Here is a 27,395-nt window from a genome sequence, read left to right as displayed (position 1 = left end):
AAAACGCACTTCCCGCAGAATACCATGGTTAACACTGAGGCATCGACGGAATGTATTAACTCATCGGAAGAGGCACCAAATATCGACAGCTTAATGGTCCAACAAGCCATTTTAAGCTTTTCTCCATATAAAGCAGCTGGACCAGATCAGATCTTCCCGGCTTTACTACAGAAGGAAGTGGACTTTATTGCGTCCAAACTGGTCGGGATCTTCAATGCATGCTTAAAACTTGCATACACTCCTATAGCCTGGCAGGAGGCAAGGGTAGTCTTTATACCCAAACCTGGCAAGGCAAGTTATGCAACACCAAAATCTTATCGACCGATAAGTTTAACTTCATTCTTACTCAAAACAATGGAACGGACAGTCGACACCATGATAAAGAGTAAGATCCCCAACGATATGCTTAAATTCAAACAACATGCATACGTTAAAGGCAGATCAGTGGAAACCGCATTGCATGAGGTAGTACACCACATAGAAAGAACCTTCGAAATGAAAATGTACACACTTGCTGTATGCATCGACATCGAAGGCGCTTTCAATAACGAAAGCACAGAGACACTTATCCACTCCTTAGACGAGTTTCAGGTAGACAGGGCCTTAAGGAACTGGATAAACCACATGCTAAGGAATAGATGGATAAGCTGCGGGCTATACGACGTGAAAATAAGAGACAAAGTTGGGCAAGGGACGCCACAGGGATGGATACTTTCACCTCTGTTGTGGGTTACCACCATAAACAGTCTCTTGAGGACCCTAACCGAAGAAGGATTTGACCCAGCCTGCTACGCAGACGACGTTATAATACTTCTGAGGGGAAAGAATCCGAATCAACTCTGTCGAAGAGCAGAAACGGCTCTAAAAATTGCTTTTAACTGGGCCAGGCCGAGACAATAAGACAATAAATATCTCCTGTACAGTTAAATATCTAGGAGTAATTCTGGATAGGAAACTTAAATGGAAAGACCATATACAAGAAAGGGCTAACAAGGCCCAAATATGTTGGTCAACCTGCAGAAGGGCGATAGGCTCAAAATGGAGGTTCAATCCTAGGATGATACACTGGCTATACAGAAGCGTAATTAGACCAATTCTAACGTACGCGTCTGTGGTATGGTGGACAGCCATGGACAAAAAATGCAATGTGGAAATATTGCAAAAGGTCATAAGAACATGCTGCCTAAGCATTAGCGGAGCAATGCGGACCACACCGACTAGGGCTCTAGAAACAATTTTGTTTGTACACCCAATAGATATTCAGGTAAGGTATGAGGCAGCCATCGCAGCTGTAAGGCTAAAGTCGATGAGCGAGTGGATCGAAAAAAGCCACCAAACATACCACCAAAACATATTAAAGGTCACAACGGGTGAATCTATAAATCAGGTAGTATCGGACCGTATACCTGAAACTAGTGAAGTAGCCTTGTGTGAAGTGTCAATACCTAACAGAGACATGTGGATCGGGGGTGCTCTAGCACAGATTCCCGCTGGAAGCTGTGGGTTTACGGATGGGGCTGTGCTAGGGGGGAGAACCGGACTGGGTCTTTATATAATGGAACCGGAAACGGAAATCTCCCTCCGTCTGCCGGATCATAACACGATCCTGCAGGCGGAACTCCAGGCGATAACAGAGTGTCTGCTTTGGTTTGATACTCACACAAGGCCTACCACTGTAAATATCCTTACGGATAGCAAAGCAGCCATTAGAGCTATATCAACCAAGACAGTGAAATCTAGAACTGTCTTGGAATGTATTAAATCTATAAATAATTACTCCCAACACGGTAAGGTAAACATTATATGGGTACCAGGGCATACCGGGATTAGGGGTAATGAAATAGCAAACTCCTTGGCAAAACAAGCCAAGGAGCAACCCACGGTAAGTCTAGAAAACGCTAAGCCGTTTAAAGCTACGCGACTAGAACTAAAGACATGGGCAAAAAATGCACATGTATCCCTCTGGAGTAGTGAAGAGAAGGGAAAAAACACAAAAATCCTATGGGGAAACCCAGACGAGGACAAAACAAAAGAATTACTTTTACTAAGTAAAAAAGATATTAGTAGACTGACATGAATCCTTACAGGTCACCTAGGTCTAAAAGCGCACCTGCACAAAATAGGTTGTGCAGAAAACAGTGAATGCAGAGCATGCGGAGAGGACGACGAAACGTTGGAACATTACGTCTGCCATTGTCAAGCCTTCACAAATCTGAGAACCCAGTTACTAGGGAATGACATTATACCAGGACTCGACCAAATAAGGACAATCGAGTTCAAAAAGATCAGAGACTATGTAAATAGGACAGAGATCCTAGACTAAGTCAAAAAAAAGATAATCCTCCATAACCCAAAATTAGAGCGCACAACAGGCCTACTTATGGCTTAAGTGTATGTCCACACGGGCATGTGGTGATCTAGGATCACCCCTCTTATCAAACTAACCTAACCTATTTATTTATGTATTTATTTATTTATTTATTTATTTATTTATTTATTTATTTATTTATTTACTAGCATATGCCCGCTACTTCGTTAGCGGAAAATCCCAATGGTATAAAGCAGGATAATAAATAAATTGACCAAAATTCAGAATATAATGTCTCCATTTCCCATTTACAACTTTTTTATCAAAATAAAAGTCAGTAATGATACTTACGACAGTTAAGAGTGTTACTATTTTTCTTTTTCTAAAAATCAAGTATTTAGTTTTCCAAAAGAACTGCATAAATCGAATCGTTCTCGATATAGTTTGACGTAAATCGACTTATCTCCAAAAATTAATGTCTACAATCGTAAAGCAAATATGTCTCTCCCTTCCTCCTTCCCTTCGCATGTTATGGTATTATATTTTTTGAAGGCAAAAAAATGATTTCTTTGTTAGTTAATACCAGCACTTTAATGTTAATTAACATTTAGTAATATTCGTACCGCGAAAACACTAATTATCAAAAACTCTACCCGTTTTTAAAAATTGAGCTTGCTTCTAGTTCTGGCTGTTCACACAACCCCAGTGATCCCCATTTGTAAACTTACAGAACTATATTTTAAAATCACCACCTTATCTCAACCCATACTAAATATCAGTTTAGAAATCTATCTGTTCACACAAAACCAAAGGTACCAAATTTAAAACCTTTTTTACATTTCCGTTTTTTATTGAATTTTATTGAATTCGTTAGATAAGTGCCCAACGCAATTTACCCCTCGCAACGCCTTAAAAAACGCATTTAAAAGTTGCACTTTTGTTTCATAATTTTTTGTAAGGAACAAACGGTATGCACAAATCTATCATTCCTAATATTTTACAAAACAGTTATATTTTACTCTTAAAATCAGAAATGTAAAAAAGTGGAAATTTAAAGTTGAAATTTAATCATTACAAATGATGATTTCTGTGATACTAAGAATCCTCTCGCAAATGAAACGGTAAAAATAGAAATGCAGTGACAACTTGAACTTAATGTAAGACATTCTGTATAAAATTGATGGTATGATGATGGATCAAAGTCGATTGAAAGTTTTGTCTTAAACTTTAAAATACTTCAAAACCTAGACCTATGTTGCTAATATTTCGCACAGAGGTTTTCTATCTACAAAGAACAACAAATGCCAAATTACAACAAAATACGTAGGAAAATGTATCCTAACGGCTTGTATGGTTAAATGAGGGCTATACCAATGTGTATTGAAAATATTTTGTACATATTTCGAAAACCCTATATTCTAAAGCGGGGTACACACGATCAGTTTTGACTGTCGCTTTTTCGGAATTTTCGATAAATGTCAAACTATCCAGCAACCACAAAATATTTTATGATGACTGACAAAAATGAACGCCACACTGGCAAGCAACCGATTACTTGAGCAAAACTGACAGTCAAAACTGATCGTGTGTACCCCGCTTAAAGAGGAGTACACAATATCAATCAAAAATTAAAGCCAACGTACTTTTAGGACATTTTTCCCGCAAATAACAACTTTTATTTAGCGAAAAACCTTTTAAATACAATATATTGGGTATTATTTAGATATTACAAAATAAATTTTTCAGTTAGGCTTTGATATTCACGAAATAGACCTCGATGACTGTCAGTTTTGCTTGTCAATGTGTACTATACTTAATTTGCAGCAAAATTGATTGAATGAGTCTATAACGTAAAAATGGACGCTACCGCTACATTAACCCTACAGGAAACCGCGTGTCTATGTGGTAAATATTGTGCCTCGAACTACCAACTAATATAAATGGAATTTTTGTGTTTTACTGTAAAAATTAGTAACCTATGTCCTTCATATCAAACTACAAATGTTTCGAAACTATCAAAATTCGAAACATTTGTACTAATTATTACAAATTATCGAGTACACGGACAGACATATTGTCAAATAGTTAATAGGGGGCAGAGGTCTTATGATGTATTTTTATTTATATTTGTGTAGTATTATTAAGAATTTAATCATATACAAAATATAAATTCATTTTTTAGAAAACTGTATTAATTATTTTCGAGGTCGAGTAATTTGAGGGTACACAAAGTGGGATTCTGTAACACATTTTTGCTGTTACCGGCAAAAATCGATAAAATTAAATAGCAAAATTATGACTAAAAACATAAAGAAAAGTTGACATCACTGTTTGTGTCGCTAGAGGCTAGCGACTACTTTTTATTCTTCGTTAACTTACCGAAAAAAATCGTTAATTATCGATACTACTAATGAACGTAAAAACGTGCAAAATTTTTGGAAATTTAACATTTTTCAAAGAAAAAATCAAATTTTTTATTAAAACACCAACTTCACCAGCTTTATATATCACCGTGGGTCATCTTGCAAAACAAATAAAAATCAATTAGCACGGAAACAACTCGAGTTTAAGACCGCCATAATCCGGTTTATAGTCTGGTCTTCAATCGTTTTGCAATTGCACTACTTGTGATGCTTAATATTGCTATTGCCAACTGAGATTTATGAACAGTTTCGTTAAGACTATACGAATACAAATGTGTTCAAACTGCTACCTGAGTTACGTTTTGTTTATATGTATATGAGTTATTTTTGTTTGTTTTTTTGTTTTCAGTCGAACAACCATTTTCTACACCGAAAGGCGTTTGGTAGTAATTCGAACGAATTTGATTTCGGATCGTCTTAGCAATCAAATATATTATAGTCATTCATTAACCATCATTCAAAACACAAATTTGTTTTCCACTGAACACTAATTTTAAATGTAAGTTATATGCATAGGTAAGGGTACTTTACACGATATGAAAAAATACATTTCGAAATGTCATATTTTATTGGTATTTTTTCCATTGATCTTTATTAAGTTTCGCATATTAGTGGACGGTCTTTTTCCAGCTTTTTTCCTCAGGTGAATCCATAAAGTTTTTGTAAATAAGATTTACGTCTAGAATGTCTTGTCATGGTAGATTTTATATTGTATTTACTTTTTTGATTTTCAGGTTCCAAAAACCACAATTTTGATGTTGTCGTTAAATAAGTTGTAGAAGATCTTCAAATAAACCGCAGAAAACTTATTTTACCTAAAGCCATTGCTTCATATACAACCCTTTGCCATAGACAAATTAAATGTACATATAGACAAAGGAATGCTCTAAACAATGTTCTTAACATCGAGTTTGTTGACAGAACAACTCAATTAAAACTACAATAAATACAATTCTATAAAGTTACTTTTTGACGGAATCTACATCCTCGGATAAAAATGTAAAAGAAAATCTTGTCATTTTTCTCAAAAATCGCCTTCGAAAAATATTCAGTATTTTGGTTTGAGTCTGTTGGCAGCACACAGCATGAGTAATCTTTTGTCTATACAATTCGTTTGTCTATGCCAATACCATAACTTACAGTTCTCCGAAGTTTTCAGTATGTATTACATTTTTATTTTCCAGGGTTGTAAGATGGTTGCTCCATACTTTTTGGGTCCCCTCGTAATAATACAACATAATGTTCGTCTCATTAGAAAATATAACGTCATCAAAGTACTTTAAAGGGCTTGAAATCTTCTCTGTAGAAAATTCGTTTCCCCATATTTTACGGGAAGAGCAATGGTTTTTCCTATCCCTTCGTGATAATGTTTTTCTGACTTTTTCACGTAACGCGCATATTCCAAAATCGTTTTCAATTGCAAAGCCAAAATTTGATTCTGGTTTGTGGTCTATTATTGATTTCCTAAATTATTTGGTGACGAAAAGTTATAGACTCTACATTTCTATATACCAAGAACGCCATAAAAATTCTTAATTGCAAACAAATCGTGGGAATATTCACAATTTTATTGCACTTTAACTGATTTGCAAACATTTAGACCAAGGCCAAGAAATCAAGTACATACAGTTTTTGTTGTTGTTATTTCTGGCCGATTTCTGATTTTATTGCCTTAATGAACTAAATTTTGTTTTAATCTTAAATTAAAAATAAAATTTTCCAAATTCGTTGGTAATAATTTTTTTGTTTAAAAAAGAAAATCTGTTGTGCGACATTTGTTAAGTGAAAACAAAATTACTCGACACGTAAATCTGGATCGGTTGGTTTTTACTGCTTACATTACGTTAATACTATACAATTGCGACATCTGTTGAAACGGAAGAAAAACTTATAATATGGTTTTATAATTTAGTGGTTTACGATAAAATGATACGATAAAACGTGCGCCTAGAAGTAAACTACAAAATTTGAAATTATTTGTGATAATATACGGTATATAATATTTTACGGTATATAAAGGATGTTTTTTTAAGCCCGATAGAACTTGAAATTGTAAAAAATAACACAAAAAATTAAATTGTAATCAAAAAATTTTTTTATTCGAAAGATCAATACGTGACATTAACATTTGAAAATGATTTCGGGCATATGGGCACCGCGGCTGTTCTTGACGAAGTGCATTCTGGACGTCCAATTTTTGGCCACTTTTTCGAGCACTGCTGGCCGTATGTCACGAATAACACGAACAACGCTGGCCTCCAAGGCATCAATTGTTGCTGGTTTATCAGCATAAACCAGTGACTTCACGTAGCCCCACAGGAAATAATCGAGAGGTGTCAAATCGCACGACCTTGGAGGCCAATTGACAGGTCCACTTCTCGAAATCAACTTATCGCCAAATTTTGATTTCAATAAGTCGATGGTTGCGTTCGCCGTATGGCACATAGCGCCATCCTGTTGAACCCACATCTCCTCCGGATCAATGTCATCGATATTTTCAAACAAAAAATCATTGATCATGGTGCGGTAACGATCTCCATTGACCGTAACGCGAGCTCCGGCCTCATTTTTGAAGAAATAAGGTCCGATGATGCCACCAGCGTGAAAACCGCACCATACGGTGCATTTTTCTGGATGTAATGGAGTCTGTAGGGTCTCTTGTGGATTGGTCTCACTACATATGCGGCAATTTTGCTTATTAACAAATCCGTTAAGCCAAAAATGCGCCTCATCGCTGAACGCCATACAAATGACGAAGTCGTCTATAAGTTGCGCGAATCGGCGACTGATTTTCAAAGTAAATTTGGATAATTTCGTAGCCTTGTCTATTCATGATGATTTGTCAGAGTATACTGAAACAAATAAAAAAAAAGTTTCATCAAAATTTAATTTTTTGTGTTACTTTTTACAATTTAAAGTTCTATCCAGCTTAAAAGAACACCCTCTAATAGCAAAATATAAGGATTTTTGTTGTTGATATTTTTTGTGGTTCCAGGACGAATTTTCTAAAACCCGGCCTTATCTCGCACATTTGCACCAACAGTGACCTACTGGTAAAATTTCAAGCTCATAGCTTTAGCCATTTTGGCTGGGCGTTGATGATGAGTCAGTCAGTCACTTATCCCCAAGCTCAAATATATAATAGATTTATTTATTTATTTACTAGCTGACCCGGTTCCGCGTTGCTGGCCCGTCTTTTTGGATTTCCGTGTAAGGCTTAGTAATCTATCTACAATTTATCTATCTAATATTGATACCTCTAAATATTCGAACCGAATTGACGATAAATCGACGTTTTGGTATAACCCTCATGCAATGCAAATGTAAAATAGAAAATTACTTTAATTATAGCCTCCAGCATAATATGAAGGGTATGATTAACTTTATGATTCTGTTTGTAACACATCGGAATACTTTGGTATTTAGTCTCCCTTATAGGCATACAGCATTTTTGCAAGCGATTATCAGCGTAGGTCCACGTTTTGATAGAACTACCCTAGAACGGTAGGGCCCGAGTGTCGATATTTTGGAGGTTTTAGTCTCATTATCCCACCGAAATGGCTGCAATTTGGTATTTAGTATTCAGTGTGGGTATAAAACATAGAATATTCGGTACAGGTTCAGGTTTCTAAATAGTCTTCACTGAACGGTACCTCTCGATCTTCGGTATTTTCAAGTATATATTCACATTATTCATACGAAATGGCTATAATTGGTACTTAGTCTCCCTTGGGGTTATAAACAATTTCTGCAGAGAATTATCGGCATATAGAACGGTACCTCCCGTGTTTCGATAACTTGGAGGTTTTAGTCTCATTATCCCACCGAAATGGCTATCGCAATTTGGTGTGTGGGTATAAAACATTCCCGCAAAGAATATTCGGTAGAAGTTTTTTATGTAGCCTTCATTGAACGGTACCTTCCGATTTTTAATGTTTTAGCGGCATTATTCAACAGAAATGGCTATATTTGGTATTTAGTCTTCCTTGGAGGTATCAAATATTTAAGCAGAGAATTGTCGGTATAAATCCATGTTTTGATTCATAAAACGATACCTACCAATTTTTTGGGGATTTTGAATGTTTTAGCCACATTATTCAACCGGATTGTCTTAAACCTGATTTCAATATAATTTATGGTGGTGTGCATAAAACTTGGGGCCGGTCGAACTTAACGTCGTTTTTACTTCTTGTTAACTGAGAGATGTTTCATTGAACACGTTATTATTTTGTACTCCTAAACATGCAAACATCTGTGATTCATAAAAAATGACTTCAAAATGCTATTGGGTTTATCTAGACTTTGCTGTATTAAAAAAACGTGGTCTTGATCGAGTTATTCCAAGCACTGAAGTCAATGTTCATGCCATGTTTGCTGTCCCACTTCCTAAATTTGTAAATCTAATCAGTAAGAATAAAATTTTCAAAAATTGGACGCAATCGCGGTATTCTGCTTCCAAAACACCCATTAATGGCAGAGACCACAATTGCAATTGTATTGAGTACCAATACGTCTAATAATCTTTGATATTTAGCGATTTGTTAAAACCCGTTGTTGGGGAGGTCCCCCACACCCTCCATTTTCGGTATTCTCCCACCTTATGAACCTACACACAATTTCATTCAATTCGGTCCAGCCGATTCGGAAGTTTAATTGAGAAAATCATGCCAGTCTTTAAGAACCCTATATACATTTATATATGTTATAGATGCACCGAATTGCTGGACCATCGCTTTAGTGACCAATGTACATTTTGTAGACGTTCTAGTTATTTAACCATCTTTGAAATTATGTTTTGCCTGATTTCTCAATCGATTTTTTGGAATTTCGGTCAAGGGACATTTAACGTTATTTGGGTTGTACTGTATTCCAAAATGTGGGGTTGATCGCGCTTTTCCAATAATTGAAGCCAGTGTTTATAGAGTTTTTGTAATCACGCTTACTAAAATTTAGGATATTACCTATAATTATACATTTTTTAAAAAATTGGGCTGACCGCGATATTCCACTATTGCAATCAATTTTTAAACAATACGTTCAAAATTATCTTTGATATCACGTTTTCTTAAAAAATTTTGTGAGGGAGGTACTCTGGTCACTCCACTGACCAGTATAAAAAATAGCTAAAAACCTATTCTCAGACCAAAAAACTCCACATACAAAATTTCATCGAATTCGGTCCAGCCGTTTCGGAGGAGTTTAATTTCGAACATCATGGCCGTCTCGAAGAATTATATAGATAGATATAGATTTATTTATTAAATCGTCGTGTACTACATTCCCACGAATATTTTTTCAAAAGAAACCGTTAAGACAAATTTAACAGTTTTGGAGATATGGTGCGAACTAATTATCTCAGTGGTCATGAAATATCTCCACCAAACATCGTCAACATAGGTCCATGTTTTGGTATAGCCCCCATATAAGGGTACCTCCCGATTTTCGGTATTTTGAGAATTTTAGCCACAATTTGTAACCGAACTATCTGCAATTTGCCATTTGAGGTTCTCAGTGGTCATGAAACATCTCCAGCAAACATCGTCAACATAGGGCCATGTTTTGGTATGGCCCCCTTAAAACCGTACCTCCCGATTTTCGGTATTTTGAGCATTTTAGTTACAATTTTTAACCGAACTAGCTGTAATTTGACATTTGAGGTTCTCAGTGGTCATGAAACATCTCCACGAAACATCGTCAACATAGGTCCATGTTTTGGTATAGCCCCCTTATATCGGTACCTCCCGATTTTCGGTATTTTGAGAATTTTAGCTAAAATTTTTAACCGAACTAGCTGTAATTTGCCATTTGAGGTTCTCAGTGGTCATGAAACATCTCCACCAAACATCGTCAACTTAGGTCCATGTTTTGGTATAGCCCCCATATAACGATATCTCCCGATTTTCTGTATTTTGAGAATTTTAGCTACAATTTTGTCTATTCAAAAATAATCGTCAATATAGGTCCATGTTTTGGTATATCCCCCCATATAACTGTATCTCCCGATTTTCGGGAATTTTCAGTGGTCACGAAATTTCTTCACTAAAATTCGTCAACATGGGTCCATTTTTGAGGGTCTACATTGTTTTGATGAAACTACCCTCAATTTGACTCTTGAAGTTCCCTGCAGCTATAAAACATTTCCGCCAAAAAATTTAAAGATAGGTTGACTCTTTGTTATAGCCCCGTAGGTGGTACCTTTCACCTAGCTGAACACATTTTTTAGATTAGATTAGATAACACTGTGCAACAAAATGGAGGTGAAAGTCTGGGGCACGGAAAATTCCTCTTGGGGAAGAAAGGCCTTGGTGACAGATGCGCCGTGTGTCGAACTTCCGCGTTATGGCGTGATGAAATTTTTGTTAGAGATCCACCATCAAGAATTAGCGTTATATCTTTGTTCACTGTTGCTTAAGTGCTCTACAAAAACAACAAACAAAGATATAACGCTAATTCATGATGGCTTACAGGGTCTCTTGCCAAAACTTCATCACGCCATAACGCGGAAGTTCGACTCACGGCGCATCTGTCCTTTGGTGTTTTTAATATACACACACCAAGGGCTTTCATCTCCAAAAGGAATTATCTCTGCCGCAACATTTGTGTTCACAGTGAAATTTAAGCAATAGTGGGAGGCAGCAGGAGTCTATCCATTGTCGAAAAGTTGTTCCACCTTAAATTGTGAAAGGACCCTAATTATTTAATTTTAATTAAGACTATTGTATGGTGGAGGGTATAAAAAGTTCGGCCCGGCCGAACTTAACGACTTTTTACCTGTTTTTTATCTTCCTATGTGGTAAAAATAGCCAAACACTACTGAATAAACTATAAAAAACATAATTTTTAAACATATTTTCCTTGCCTCGATAATCCGGACATCAATATATTTTCCTATCTTGAGCATTAGATTCTTACTTATTTCATTGACGTTTTCGTTCTTAACAATAGCAATTGCTGTATTAATAAGAAAATTTAAGTTTTTCAAAGTTTTCAGTCCAAATCTCGACTTATATAAGAATTTCAATAAATTTAAAACAAAGTAGTATGTAGTAGTAGTATTTTCTTTTTTGACTTTCAAAATCACCGGTAACTAAGGATTGTTGTTATACATTCTTGTAATTATGTAACCAATAGATTTAAATTACTTTTTATTCGGCCTAAGACCTTAGATGTCATGACCATATTTGCTTTATATTTAGTTTGTAATTTGGTACCCTGGGAAGCTGCTTCCGGTCTTAAAATGTTGGCAATCCATAATATTTGTTTAATATGAATTTGTTTACCTTATATGTCAGGTTATTATCTAGTAAAAGTCCATTATTAATAATTTAAACGTACAAAATTACATGTTTCTGTTATTACTCGGTAATCCGGACACAGCAGAAACATGTGGTGTCCGGATTATCGAGATTATACTGTAACTCATATATTAAAAAACAAATAAGAGAGGGCTGTAGTCGAGGCCGACCATGTGATACTCTACCCCACTACCCTTGGGCATCACCAGTTTTCGACGGAATCTATTTAAAATGATTGAGTTATATTTTTGCCATGCGATCATACCTTTTATATAAAACTAAAATGGCGTTCGTATGTTAATCAAAAACTCGGACAATTACAACCAATTTGTTTCGCGTTTGTCTTAAAATGTTTAAATTTATCCAAGAAAGGATCCGACATATTTTATTTTTTATATGTCTCGAAAAATCCGCGAAAATTTGCAAAAAAAATATATATCGTAGAAAGTTAATTGTTTCCTCACTTTTCGTTGGGGGCTTTTGTTGTGGAATTATTTATTTCCAACTTTTTTTAAAATGTTTTAAGCAAAAAGCATATATACACAAACTATAAGCGACATTTTATGTTTTGGTTTCATCAATATTTGAAAGTTTTTAAAAATTATTTTATTTACGACAATCAAATATTTAAAAGAAATTTAAAAGAAAAAAGATCTAAATTGTCAACATTAATAGTGGTTTCGAGTGATGCAATTACTTTTGGTTTATTATTTGAGAAAGACATTACGGTCTTAATTTTGTGACCGTAAGTAACGACAAAAATGTCGAAATTACGCCAATCAATGACATATAGGTGATCAAGAATACACACAGCGCAGTGTCAAATGTGTCATGTTTCGTTCTTCAAAACATGGATCTTTACCAATTTTGTCTGTAAGAAATGTTAGGAAGACCAAATATCAACATGCTGAACTCCAAAAATACCGGTATCGGGCGGTGTCGTTATATAAGTGCTAAGCCGAAACGTGGATCTTCGCGGAACATTTTCAGCAAGAAATGTTTGTACCTCGACCGAAGACCAAGATCAGAATTTCATACGATGTGGCTAAAACCAACAAAATATCGAAAATATAGCGGTATTGTTCTACGGGCACTATGGACCTAACCCGACAATTTTCTACAACATAGTGGTATGCACCTAAATTCGAAGCTTGAAAATACCGAAAATATGGTATTGTTCTATAGAGTCTATTTTAAACCATGGACCGATAAAATCCACCTTCTATCTAAAACTATTACACAAATAAATTACATATTTATTCAATTGTCGAAAGGCTTCGATTTCTAGCGGTTTTCAAAAGACTTCGTTCTTCTACAGACCCGTCTAAAGTCTTAGGAGTTATATAATTTTCATTAAAAGCTCTATCAAATTTTGAGAGCTTTTAAAACTTTATAATTGCAGATAAGATATTTGAATTTAGAAGTGGGACTACAAAAACGAAAGAACATTTGAATACAGCAAAATATCTATAATTCCAAGTATTACTTAAAAGTATGTTTTATGAATTACTGAGATTTTCCGAATTTACAATATGAATGCATTTTGAATTCTGGAGATTTGCTGTCTAAACTCTAATTATGATCAATTCGGTTGAAAAATCCAACTGAAAAATTAGACAAATAACATCTGGAAGTATCAATACTTGCATTTTTCAGGTAGGATTTGCATACTGAAAAAGCTCTGCCGAGAGCTAGAGATAGTTTACCAGAAGAACACAAACAACGGGCCAGCAACGCGGACACGGGCCAGCTTTTATAAATATAAAAGTTGATATACGTGATAACATCTAAGAAATATAAAACATACTAGAAAAGTAATAAAGTAAATTGTAATTTTCTATATTTTATAATGGACAGCCCGACCTTTCTGTATTAAAAAGAACACATATCAAAGCCGTTTAGAAATAGCTTTTGGGCAATTTTTATCGACCAATGAATAAACGACCAGTATTTCGAGGTATTACATTGCTTCTTACCAAAGGTTACACAAAAACTTCAAGGCCCTGTATGGCGTTGTAATTTGCATCAACTTAAAAAAACTATTACGCTATCATGTTTTGTAAACTTTTCTATCATGATTCCGACATGTTGTAGCATGGAAGTTGAATGTAGTTCTTTCCAAACAAACAAAAACGATAAAGCAAACCACTTACTAATATGTTAGACAGTAGTTTCGTATTCTACATAATTTTCAAGAATTTAAAATATTGACCAAATTATTAAATTTGGATATTTTTCCCAAAAAATGATGGTCAGTTTCGCTCGCTAAATATATCCGATCATAATCCAAAAATATTGACATTGTCTGTCCTTGACCAAAACGTCTACCTCGAGCAAAATTTTGTCGGTATTGAACTATACCTGCAACTCCTAGCTTGATTATGGTGACACTACACACAATTAAAACTGTATAATCCCCGTATATTTTAGGCTGTAACTCTGTTATCTGATCACGTACATCAATATAATTGACATCTATGGAAAGGTCAAAGGTTTTTCTCACGTGGGCGGAATGTGTCTTCGAGAAATAAAAATATAAGATTTTACCAATATTCACACAAAAGTTTTGGTCTATTTAACCGGCTAAATATCATCTGATCATCATGTTAAATTGCAAGCTCTTTGTTATAATCTCAAACATTACTCAAAATTTCGCCGATCGGACTGTAATCACAAAAAACTAATCGAATATTCTGGAACATATCCAGTGGGCTAGAGGAAGTGTTGCCGCTTCCCAGTCGAAGCAGGTTGGGTTCGAGTCCCGGTTAGGACGTTAATTTTTAAAACAAAATGGGTGACGTAGGCGATGGAAGATACCAAGCAACGGTCCTGACCGGCTTTAACATGGCAAAGCCCAGGATGTATCTTGGTCCCTCTTTCATCTCAAGTGGGCACTGACCTCCCCGTGGTGTCACCTGGGGAACTGCCTTTAACACCCGTTAAAGGTAGTGAGCTAACATGTGCCGCGCGTTTACCCATAAGAACGTTAAAAACTTGGGTTTGGGCGTCGGGTTACTAACACTCCCCTAGAAAAACAGCCTACTATGAAAAAACGAAAGAAAAGAAAAACAAATCCCTCAAAGGTGACGCACTGTATTATAGCTGCCATGACACAAAGCATGAGTTTAGTTGCGGATTTGTAGTTGGTCTGAGGTTAAAACATCTGGTCTCCAGCTTCACCCCAGTGAATGAAAGACTCGCTGCAATTCGATTAAAGGCAAAATTCTTCAACATCAGCTTTATTTGCGCTCATGCTCCCACTGAAGACAAGGGCGAACAGACCAAAGATATTTTTTACGAAGAAACTTATGACCGTTGCCCTGCCCTGACATTAAAATTATACTAGGCGATTTTAATGCCAAAATTGGAAAGGAGAATATCTTTGGCCCAACAGTCGGGAAATTCAGTCTCCACAGTGAAACATCTGACAATGGTATGAGGCTGATAGACTTTGGAGCTGCAAGAAACATGGTAGTTAGCAGTACCAGATTTAAGCATCTCGATATTCATAAGGGCACCTGGCTGTCGCCAGATCAAAGAAATCAAATTGATCACGTTGTGATAGATGGAAGACATGCATCAAGCGTGTTGGATGTACGATCGTTCCGAGGTGCAAACATAGACTCGGACCACTACCTTGTTGCGGCAAAGGTACGTACTAGATTAAACGTAGCAAACAAAGTGCGAACAGACACAACACGGAAGTTGGACATCGGTAAGCTGCAATCACCACAGATAGCCAAAGCATATTCCACTCAACTAGCCCAACTGCTTAATCAAAGCACTCCTCGTCCCGATAACATATCAGGACTATGGCAAAACATTGCCCACTCCATGCAAACAGCCGCAAGATCAGTACTTGGATACCAGAGACCTCCACCAAGGAATCCATGGTATGACCAGGAGTGTCGTGCTGCTACCGAAGAGAAAAATGCGGCATATAGGGCTACTTTACAATCAGTAGCAACGCGTAGCGCACGAGAGAGGTATCGGGAGAAAAGGACAGAGGAGAAACGTCTTTTCCGCAGGAAAAAGAGAGAGTTGGAAAAGCGGGAGTGTGAACAAATCGAGATGTACAGGAGACAGAATGAAGTCCGAAAATTCTACCAAAGAGTGAAACATCAAACTGATGGCTTTGGAACTGGCACATCCTCCTGTAGAGACCAGCAAGGTAATCTGGTAACTGATACAGATAGAGTGCTAAGGATATGGAAAGAGCATTTTTCCAAACTGTTGGTATCAAATAGACGAAGATACCACAGATCCAATCCAAGAAGACGGTTTTGAATGTATACCACCCGGCCAAGATGAGGTGAAGACAGCAATAAACCGGCTGAAGAATAATAAGGCAGCAGGAGCTGATGGCCTACCAGCCGAGCTGTTAAAAACCCGAGGCGACACGCTGATAAAGTGTATGCATCAGCTAGTTAGCTCCATCTGGCAGGAAGAACACGTACCCGACGATTGGAACATGAGCATCCTGTGTCCCGTCCATAAGAAAGATAAGACTTTATGCTCCAACTACAGGGGCATAAGTCTTCTCCCTATCGCATACAAGATAGTGTCAGGGATATTGTGCGAACGACTAAAGACCATGGTCAACGAAATAATTGGACCATACAAATGCGGCTTTAGACCTGGCAAGTCTACCATTGAACAGATATTTAGCCTGCGCCAAATCCTGGAGAAGACCCAAGAGATGCAAATCGACACCTACCACCTTTTTGTCGATTATAAAGCAGCCTTCGACAGCCCGCTACGTTCAAAGGCAACACCCTGCTAGAAAAGGTTATACGAGAGGCAAACGTCAAAAGAAGTGGCACAATCTACACCAATAGCCACATGTTACTTGCTTATGCTGATGATATAGACATCATGGGACGATCAGTAAAAGAAGTAACCGATACCTTTATGAAGGTCGAAGGAGAATCTGCTAAAGTGGGTCTGGCGGTAAACGGCGAGAAGACGAAGCTGATGGTGTCGACGCGCAATGCGTCCATTGAGATCGGACCAACTGTTGAAGTTGGTTCCTATAATTTTGAGGTAGTAAAAGACTTCGTATACCTCGGCACCGCATTAAACACAACCAACGACATCAGTTGTGAAATAAAAAGAAGAATTGTATTGGCCAACAGATGCTACTTTGGCTTAAGAAAGCACTTTAAAAACAAAGCCACAACTCGTCAAACACCCGTGCTGATGTATGGTTCCGAAGCCTGGGTACTAGCGCAAGCAGATAAGGCAGTGCTTGGCGTGTTTGAGAGAAAAATTCTTCGAAAGATCTACGGACCGATCTGCGTTGACGGTGAATATCGACGTCGTATGAACCACGAGCTGTATCTGCTATACAAGGACATCAATACAGTTAAACGTATCGAGATGCAGCGATTGCGTTGGCTAGGCCATATAATAAGAATGAGCGATGATTAACCCGCTAAAAAGGCGTATAAATTCGAGCCACATGGAGGTGCACGCAGAATTGGCAGGCCAAAGAATAGATGGCGCAAACAAGTGGATGATGAGATGACAAGGCGCGGTATTCCAAAAAGCGAAGCACGAAACAGAGAGAATTGGAGATATTTTCTTAGTTCGGTCTATGGAACAAATGTTCTGTAATGGGCCAGCTAAGTAAGTAATATATTCTGGTCACAACCCGACCTCCATACAAAATTTTGATTACAATTTTTAATGGACGAACATATCAAAATCGTTTTATCAAGTCGAGATATACATAAAATTTGGTATACCACATTGAATATTTCGCTGTGTTACATGAATTTTCAGAAAAACAAACGTATAATACCCTTTCCACATTTTGGTGTAGGGTATACAAATATCATTTGTCAATCGGCAATCGGCACACAACAACCAAAAATTGAGCAAACACTGTGTCAGTGCATAGTTTTTCAATGAGTTAGAGAGAGAAGCTCTCTTTGCTTGCTCGCTAGTAAGGGCTGCGGAATGCTGTTTAGAGCCACACGACATAGACAAAAAGGCATATCTGAAATTTGGCCTGTTAGGGCGAAGATTATTTTAATTGATTTTTATTAATTTTTCTCGTTGGAGTTGAGCTGGATGATCAAAGTGTTTTCGCAAGTGAAAAAGCAAAGCCGAAGATTCGAACCCACACAACCACCAAACTATATGACCGGCATTGGCTTTGAAAGCCAACACGTCGCACGTTGGCGCAAGATTGTAAAAACCGGTTCTTAATTGAAAACAGGGTTGACGAGTATAAAATTCTACCTCACTAGCCAATATAGCAAAGTCGTATGTTGTTTACTTTTCGTGTAGCACAGTGTTAAAGTTGAACATATTTTTAAAATTTAAGAAACATGTGAAAATTATTAAATTTTGCTCCTTTTAAATCGCCATAACGTAGTTTTTGCTACATAAACTTAGCATTTTCAAAATGGATATTTCAAACAGAGGTAATTCTTAATATGTTAGGAAAAATTGTTCTGAAAATGTTTTGTAGAAATGTATTTAAAAAATGTGTCCAGATTTTGCATAATTTTGAAATGTATTGGAGTATAACAAAAAAGAGTGTCAAGAAGGTCGTGAGAAAATTATTTGTTTTTTTCTCACGATTGTTGTCTTTGATATTGCACAAACAAAACTTGCGTCTTGCTTGCGCATTTTGAGTTATGCCAAAAAGGGTGGAAATAGCCTTGGGTCAAATTTTTACATTTTGGGGTTTTTGTCTTCATTTTCTTTGTTATTGTTGTACAGTATGTTGTGTTTTGGCTTAATGTCTGTATTCACCCTACATAAGACAACGTGTACACGTCCACCATTATGTTATAGGTACTATATCGCTCATTTACTCAAAGAGTGACACAATTCAAAAAAGCCAGTTTCGAGAAAAACGCGTTTAAAATTCGTGATCCTAAAAATATTATTACACTAAAACTAAAATAACTGCTTGGACCATATTTTGCAAACAGCTAGCCAGATATCAGTGCTAAACTTCTGTGCAAGATCAAGCATAATTTGAGAAGTTTTAGTGCTTCATAAACTCAAAAGACTGTTGTGTTGAATTATGCGAAGCTCGTAGTAAATCAGATGTAACTCGTTAAGTTTTAGAGATATCAGCATGAAAATTTGACACAAAATAAAATAGAAGTCGAAGAAAAAATAGAAATTGCTAACTCAGAAAACGTATTTTTTGAGTTATGCCACTCTTTGAGTAAATGAGCGATATAATGATTTATATGAAATTATGGCGATGCACTTCACCCCTTGTGCAAAAAGCAAAAAACTGAGATTAATTAAAAAAATTAAATTCGGTTTTTGGTATAACTGTCATTACATGGTAATATGGTACAAAATCTAAATCTGTAACCAAAATGTCATGATCATATATTGTTTACTTCTACAGTTACACTGTGTTGAAGCTAAAGGATTTTTAATAATTTGAAGAGCACCATAAAAATATATTTTTTGGTGTAAAAAGTGTAATATTTTTTACGCATCAAAAGTGGCCATTTTAGGTAGATATTAGAATCTTAGAAAAACATATTTATGGCAAAAGAAGTTTTGAAACATATTAAAAATTAATTTTTTCGCTATTTTTGAAAAGTATTTAGAGTTAAAAAAGTAACGGAATATTTGATATGGAGGTTATTCCAAAACAATATATGGAGATGATGTTTAATAAAAATATTTTCAATCTCTTCAAAATGCACAATTTACAATCTGAGCCAGTTTATTTGCAATATATGCCTAAAATTTTCGAAAAACCCCAAATTTGACTGTACCTCTATATGGGGGATATACCAAAACTTTGACCTATTTCGCACGATGAATTCTTAGGCATTCAGAACTATAAATCCTAATTTACAGATAAATATACTAAAAAATGTGGTAAAGATCCTCGAAATACATAAAATCAGAGATATCTTTGTATGGGAGCTACACGAAAATATTGACCTAACTTTATAATTTTTATACCCTCAGCATTTATGCTAACGAGGGTATATACACTTTCATACGGGCAAAATGTGCCTCATCGAAATAATGGTTTTAGACCCCAAGTATGTTTGGACGAAATGTGTTTTGGACAATTTGGAGTCGATTGAGCAATGTCCGTCCGTCTGTCTGTCTGGCTGGCTGGTGCGCACGATAACTCTTGAACGGATGAACCGATTTGATCCAAAATTTGGCTTTCGTAATATTTTGTCCAAACTTAGTTTAAGTTCGAAATGGGCTATATCGGCCCACTCCTTCCGGTACCTCCCCCACAAAAGTTGGAAAATGTTCGGAAAATTTGTGTGCACGATAAATCTGGAAGGAAGTAACCGATTTGACCCATACTTTGCACATCGTGAAATTTCTACTAAACTTAGATGAGGTTTCAAAATGGACTCAATCGGTCCACTCCTTCCGGTACCTCCCACACAAAATTTCGGATAAGTTCAGATTAGGACCTGCTCTCGAAACGCTTTGATTTTTGTTGCAACAACTTGTATTCATTGCCCCCCCTACGACGGTACAAATTTCATCAGGGGCAAGTCCATACTTCCTGAGAAACTAGCCTGAAACATGCAAAAAGCCCCTATAACACCGTGTGTAGTGGATGGAGCGCACGATAACTCTCGAACGGATCAACCGATTCGATCCAAAATTTGGCGTTCGTAATATTTTGTCCAAACTTAGTTTAAGTTCAAACATGAGCTATATCGGTCCACTCCTTCCGGTACCTCCCCCACATAAGTTCGAAAATGTTCGGAAAATTTGTGCGCACTCTTGAAGGGGGTATCCGATTTGGTCCAAAGTTTGCACATCCTAATATATCTACCAGATATAGATCAGGTTCGAATATGGACTATATTTGCCTACTCCATCTGGTACCTCTCACACACAATTTCGGATAAGTTCACTTTATGACCTGCTCTCGAATCACTTTAATTTTTGTTGAAGCGATTTGCAATCGCTACCTCCATTACGACGGTAAAAGTTTTTTCCGGGGCAGGTCCCTATTTCTTAGGAAAACAGCCCGAAAGTTATAAAAACAAGTAAGAAAGTATCAGTCAGCTGAGCCGACAGAGATATACCCTCAGCCACGCACCGGAAGAAAAAAAGTTAACACAATACTTCTGTAGGTTTCTTAGCTGTTGGGAAAATTTTCCAGGATGGAAAGGGCCCAAAAAACTACGTGTTGCAACAAAATTCAGAATGATCCAAGACGAGTGCATTTTTTCCAAACTTTGGGTAGGCAGAAGGAGTGATCCGATGTAGTACATATTCGGACCTAATACAAATCTGTAGGAAATATTTTTTTTCTTTATTAGTCTATGGATATTTTCCTTTCAGACTATATAATTAAATATGTTGTACTTCATTTTCTGAATTTAAATATATTACAATTTTACTTTTCAATTTACAAAGTTTGAGCTAAATCGATTTCTCTCTTAAAGGGTTATTTTACACATTAGCCAGTTTAGGTTGTGCCGGTAGGATTTTCTGGACCTTTTTGGGTCATTATCTCAGGAAGTATGGACTTTCCCACGCAAAAAAAAACAACGTCGTAACAGGGACAGCAAGTGCAACCTGCTGCGTCACAAATTAATAAGATCAGAGAGGAGTTGTTATATACTTTTTCCAAATTTTGTGTGGGAGGTACTCAAATGAGTGGACCGATATAGTCCATATTAGAACTCGATCTATACCTGAAAGTAATATTACCAATAGCAAAGTTTGGCTCAATTCGGTTATTTCCTCCTAGAGTTATCATGCCCACAATCTTGGCGAAAAATTTTGAACCTTTGTGGGGGAGGTACCGGAAGGAGTGGACCGATATGGTCTATCTTCGAATTTAAACTAAGTTTGGACAAAATATTGAAAAACCCAAAATTTTAACCAAATATGTTGATCCGTTCGAGAGTTATAGTGCACTCCAACTACGACACATGGTAGTATATGGGTTGTTTGCAGTTTTCGTGCTGATTTCTGAGGATATATGGACTTGCTCCTGAAAAAAATTATATCGTCGTAATGGGGGTAGTGAATACAAGTGGCTGCAACAAAAATCAAAGCGATTCGAGAGCAGGCCTTAAACTGCAGTTAAGCAGTGGGAGGTACCCGAAAGACTGAATTAATAGGGTCCATATTGGAACCTCATCTATGTCTGGTAGAAATGTCACGATGTGCAAAGTATGGACTAATTCGGTTACTCCCTTCAAGAGTTATCGTGCGGACAATTTTTCCGAACATTTTTGAACTTTTGTGGGGGAGGTACCTGAAGGAGTGGACCGATATGACCCATCTTCGAACTTAAATCAAATCTGGACAAAATATTTCGATACCCAAAATTTGAACCGAATCGATTAATCCGTTCGAGAGTTATCGTGCGCACCAGCCAGCAAGACAGACAGACGGACAGACAGACAGACGGACGGACATTGCTAGATCGACTCAAAATTGTCTGAAACGGATATCGTACAAACATACTTGGGGTCTAAAACCATTATTTCTATGAGGCACATTTTTGGCCGTATCAAAGTGTAAATACCCTATTTAGCCTAAAGGCTGAGGGTATAAAAATCCCTATGTCACCATATGTGACTGTCGAAGAGCACGATAACTCTCGAACTGTTCAACCGATTTGGTCCAACATTTTGTCTTCGTCATATTATATCAAAACTTAGTTTCATGGGGCAATACGGTCCACAACTTCCCCAATATTTAAAAAATGTCACTAAAATGCTAGGACAATATCACTTGAATGGGGCAACCAATTTTGTCCAAACTTTGGATCTACAAGGTGGCGCAAAAGTAATCCTCCTATCAGAAAATGCTATAATTTTTGCGATTGGCCCCTAATGTCAGTTCTGTTTAGACATTTGTGTAGTAAACACATGCGAAATACACGTTAATAAACAATGTTACGCTACACTGCTACAGAACGCGGAATATTGGTGACTATTTATTTGACCAATAATCGGTCGGTGACTTTGGCACAACGTGAATTTCGTCGCAGACGTTTAGTCGCTCGCCTCGAAGAAACTGGCACAACACGAGGTGCTGCCAGGCATGGAGACCCTGGAGTATCCGTTCTGCAGAGAATATTGCTGCTGTAGCCGAGGATGTCATGGAAGCGCTGTCGACATAGACCAGACGGCGTGCCACGCAAATGGGTATCAGTTGACGGTCTTTACAGCGAATTTTGGTATAAGATTTGAAGATGTTTCCGTACAAAGTCCAGACGGTGCATCAGCTGTTAGATGCTGACCGCCAATCGCATCTAACATACGATCAAGCCATCCTTAATCACCACCAAGAGGAAGATAATTTTTTATCAAAAATAATCATGAGTGATGAGGTGCTCCAGACTTCCTTTTGTTTGGCTTTTTGAAGTCGCGGGTTTATGTCAACAAGTCTCAGACTCTTTCAGCTCTTAACGACAATATCCGCCAAAAATGTGAGGACCTATCGCCGGAAGTTTTGGCCAAAGTGATGGAAAATGCCATAAAAAGGGCTCAAATGACAATAAACTGTGGCGGCGGTCATTTATCTGATATCATATTCTCGACTTGATGTAAACAAAATTAAAAGACAAAATAAAATTAATCCACAAGAAGAATCAAAGTTTTTCATTTTTTTTTTTAATTACAGCCAAAAAACATCGGAAGATTACTTTTGCGCCACCTTGTACTAATATTTTGTCAAAATTTTGTTTAATTTCTAAAATGGACCATATCGGTCCTCCCTAAGGGTACCTCCCCCACAAAGGTTCAACATTTGTGTCTTAGTGCATTTAATTCCTAATCCATAATTGTCGGCAAGTTCAAATGTCCAAAAAGGGCCACAAAATTCTGAAGATACCTTAAATACATCGATCAGTCCGTAAGTGAAAGTTTCACTTCACACTGGCTGAGGGTATATATGTATCTGTCGGCAAAGCCGACTGACACTTTTTTACTTGTTTGCCAAATATTAGCTTAAGCAATAATTATTCATATTGGAAGATTTTTGATTAATCAAATAAGAAATGTAGACAAAACCGTAAAAACACTTCATAGTTCTTATGGTACTCTGTTCCGTTATATTGATTAAGGTGTAAACATTCGAAAAATATTAACATTTTATAACCCAAATGCTTCCCTGAATCAATCTCCGTTTTTTTTTTTAATCTTGCCCCAATGTGCGTCATGACAACTTTTTCATATGTTTTTCGAGGACGTGGGTTCAAATCCCAGCCGGTATTTTATTTGAAATTTTGCCTACCAGCGCGAAGATTATATCTTTTTGTTTCCCACTAATTTTATCACCATACCATTACATATATAGTGTATAATAGTATATAATTTTATTTCATATATCAATTGAAAGTGGTTTGTGCGTGACCTTTTTCTATATTTAAAATGAATGAAAGTTATTTTATCCATTAATAGACAAAAGTCCATTCATTCCTGCTACAAGAAATCATTTCCGAGAAAAAAAGGAGGCTAAAAGTCATAACCCTAATGTACATACACTCAATTGTGTTTTATTTTCATACAAATCATTTGCGAGCGATTGGTTTCACGAGTTCGCGCTCATGGACTCATTATCATATTTATTTTAGGTCTAATTTGAAACATATAATCCGTAAGCAGTTGATTGATTACAAGACCCAGTGGATCTCATTTAATACGCCTGAGAAAACTACAAAAAAGGTCTACGCAGCATGTACGATATGTAGATACATACATATGTTCATGCGTGTGTATCTGTTTATATAACAAGTTACCTGTTGGCAAACTGTTGTAATGTGCCCTGTAGTCTACAAGGCTAAGCAGCTAAATAAGACCCTTATTTAATCAATTTCCACCCTTATGGAGGGTTTGTGCGGACAACAAATTCTGTTAATTCGACAATAAACAATGTATTTCATTGGCGTTTATCTTTATTGTATTCACTTCTACACAAGCCACATTGTTTCATTTCGGTGATAAGAACACAATTCAGCAACACGTTATCATAAAATCCGCAAGTAAATTAATTTTTGACAGCATATTTTCTTTTTTTGCAAATTGCATATATTTTATTTCTTTTGAGCAAAATTTACTGGAAACTACTAAACAATGTGCACAAACACAAAAGCCTACGAAGATTATACCGAGATAAATAAATTTAACACCATTAAATAAACACACTTGGATGAATATTTTTTCCACTTCGTTTGCACGGTCTGAAAAACGTAAACGGAGGTATATTCTAAGCAACCACTGTTGCAACAGATAAATTAAAACTGGGGATACTACTTGTAGCTTCTCTGCATCATTCATCCTTTTTGTTGAAAAAGCTGCATAACTCGACTTAAGAGCTTTCAGAAAGCCTTTTTCGTTTGATTGTGAAAGCTTGTGTTGTAATATATTATTACGGGTAGATGCTTCAGCGAATAAAATAAATATTTGTGAAGAATAAAAATATACGAACGAAAATGTCTGAAAGAAACGATGGCAAGAGACCCAACGTTTTGAGCAGAAATTTGTTGTTTGTTACAGAATTTTTCGGAAAACGAATGTTTATGATGGGACAAAAATATGCCGATATTTTCTAATAGTCATAAGACTGTTCTTATTATACACCTTACTAGCTGAACCCGGTGCGCTTCGCTACCCCGAATAAGGTACATTACAAAGCAATGCAAATTCTACCATTTTTTAAATATTTCAATGCATAAATATAGGATGGGGCGTTTTCTACCCTTTCAGTGCATTGTATGGAGCTTATGACATGGTATTTTTGTATGGAGCAGGAGGTAACGCTCCTCCTAAATCCTTTCCGACTGTAGGTACTCCTACGTAGGTAACATTTACAAATTTCACATACTCTTACACAATTTCGGCAGATTGGATGTAGATCTCCCCTTTAAAAAATACAATTAAAATAAGAATAATACTATGTTTGAATTTATTTTACTCATGGGAGTAATATTTTCCATGTGCGATAACTTCAATTGTATTGTTAATGTTTACTCCAATACTGATTTAGAAATGTCATAAGAAAAATATAGGCAACAGTTTATTTTTCACTCATCCCTCTTAGGAAGCGTGTCGGATATGTAGTATTTAATATATGTAGCCTTGGTTAATTCCTTTCTGACTATTAGTACACGCGAACTATAATGATGACTTTTACTGACATCAGTATCGCTCCCTTAAATATCGAACCAGAAATTCAATATTTTATTATTATCCCTTATGTACACACGCGTGATCTATATATATAAAAGAGTAGTGAGGTGAGTGACTGACTGACTGACTGATTGACTGACTGATTCATCAGCGCCCAGACGAAACCGCTGAAGCTAGAAAGTTGAAATTTTGGGTGTAGGTTGCTGTTGGTGTGTAGGGGTGAGATAAGGCTGGGTTTTTGGAAATTCGACCTAGAAGTGTACGAAAAGTACTAAAAGGTACTAAATATGGTACCCTTTGTATTAGGCAAACGGTAAGAGCTAGAATTCTGAAATTTTGAATGAGGGTAACTGATGGAGAGCTAGAAAGATGTACCAAAGGGTTTTTGGAAATTCGAACTATAAGTGTACGAAAAGTACAAAAGGGTACTAAATTTAGTACAATTCAGATTTGGGTGAACAGATAGAGCAGGAATCCTGAAATTTGGAATGAAGGTCACTGATGAAGAGTAACGATGAAAGGTTTTTGGAAATTCGAACTATAAGGGTACAAAAAGTACTAAATGGTACTAAATTTAGTACAATTTGGATTTCGGTAAACGGATAGAAATGGAATCCTGAAATTTGAAATGAGAGTCGCTGATGAAGAATAACGATGAAAGGTTTTTGGAAATTTGAACTATAAGGGTACGAAAAGTACTAAATGGTACTAAATTTAGTACAATTTGGATTTCGGTAAACGGATAGAGATGAAATCCTGAAATTTGAAATGAGAGTCGCTGATGCAGAATAACGATGAAAGGTTTTTGGAAATTCGAACTATAAGGGTACGAAAAGTACTAAATTTAGTACAATTTTGATTTCGGTAAACGGATAGAGATGGAATCCTGAAATTTGAAATGAGAGTCGCTGATGCAGAATAACGATGAAAGGTTTTTGGAAATTCGCACTATAAGGGTACGAAAAGTACTAAATGGTACTAAATTTAGTACAATTTGGATTTCGGTGAACGGATTGAGCTGGAATCCTGAAATTTTGAAGGAGGGCCACTGATGGAGAGTAACAGAGAAAAGTTTTTGGAAATTCGAACTGTATGTGCACGAAAAGTACTAAATTTAGTACAATTTGGATTTGGGTGAATGGATAGAGGTGGAGTCGTGAAATTTGAAATGGGAGTCGCTGATGAAGAATAACGATTAAAGGTTTTTGGAAATTCTAACTATAAGGGTATGAAAAGTACTAAATGG

General features: G+C 36.5%; 1 protein-coding gene across 2 annotated transcripts in view; it reads right to left on the bottom strand.

The window, feature by feature from the left end:
• Elk (Eag-like K[+] channel) overlaps nucleotides 1-25,271 on the bottom strand; it is a 989,230-nt gene extending 963,959 nt beyond the window's left edge. Inside the window, exon 1 of one of the 2 annotated variants that reach the window (XM_073956156.1) lies at nucleotides 24,760-25,271. The gene's annotated coding sequence lies outside the window, so the exon portion shown is untranslated. The remainder of the gene's footprint in view (nucleotides 1-24,759) is intronic. The other variant, XM_073956158.1, reaches the window with a different exon arrangement.
• Between the last annotated feature and the right edge of the window lie 2,124 nt (nucleotides 25,272-27,395).

This window comes from Musca autumnalis, unplaced genomic scaffold (genome assembly GCF_047663935.1).
Source record: "Musca autumnalis isolate F117 unplaced genomic scaffold, ASM4766393v1 scaffold_5, whole genome shotgun sequence".
Taxonomy (NCBI): domain Eukaryota; kingdom Metazoa; phylum Arthropoda; class Insecta; order Diptera; family Muscidae; genus Musca; species Musca autumnalis.
The sequence above is the reverse complement of the archived record's forward strand: the minus strand, read 5'-3'. Positions and strand labels throughout refer to the sequence as shown.